The sequence below is a fragment of the Gavialis gangeticus genome, unplaced genomic scaffold (assembly GCF_001723915.1).
Source record: "Gavialis gangeticus isolate Ggan-Ray unplaced genomic scaffold, GavGan_comp1, whole genome shotgun sequence".
Classification (NCBI taxonomy): Eukaryota; Metazoa; Chordata; order Crocodylia; family Gavialidae; genus Gavialis; species Gavialis gangeticus.
This window is the reverse complement of record NW_017729006.1, coordinates 29013479-29014215: the sequence shown is the minus strand read 5'-3', so window position 1 is coordinate 29014215 and position 737 is coordinate 29013479. Positions and strand designations below refer to the sequence as shown.

Here is a 737-nt window from a genome sequence, read left to right as displayed (position 1 = left end):
ACATGGGTTCATTAGAGGCAGATCCTGTCAGACCAACCTGGTGGTCTTCTGTGACCAGGTCACAAAATCCTTGGACGCAGGTGTTGCGGTGGACTTAGTCTTTCTGTTCTTTAGGAAGGCCTTCAACACTGTCTCTCACCCCATTCTCATTAAAAAATTAGGAGATTGTGGTGTCGACGCCTACATAGTGAGATGGGTCAACAATTGGCTGGAGGGCTGCACCCAGAAAGTGGTGGTGGACAGATCATTTTCGACCCGGAGGGATGTGGGCTGTCCCCCAGGGTTCGGTCCTCGGGCCCGCACTGTTCAACATCTTCATCAGCGACTTTGACGAGGGAATGAAAAGCACCTTGTTCAAATTCTCAGATGACACGAAGATATGGGGAGAAGTGGGCACGCTAGAAGGGAGGGACAGGCTGCAATTGGGTCTGGATAGGTTACAGAGGTGGGCAGATGAGAATAAGATGGGATTCAAAACTGACAAGTGCAGGGTACTGCACCTAGGAAGAAAGAACCAGCAGCATACCTATAGGCTGGGGAACTCCTTTCTCATCAGCACAGAGGCAGAAAAGGATCTTGGAGTCATTATAGACTCCAAGATGAACATGGGCTGCCAGTGTGGGGATGCAGTCAGGAAGGCCAACCGCACCTTGTCATGCATCCCCAGATGCATCACGAGCAGGTCCAAGGAGGTGATCCTCCACCTCTTTGTGACACTGGTCAGGCCACAGTTGGAG

The 737-nt window shown here is 51.4% G+C and overlaps 1 protein-coding gene across 4 annotated transcripts in view; it reads left to right on the top strand.

The window, feature by feature from the left end:
• Window positions 1-737, top strand: part of ELMO1 (engulfment and cell motility 1) — a 544813-nt gene that overhangs the window by 442993 nt on the left and 101083 nt on the right. The window lies entirely within an intron of this gene.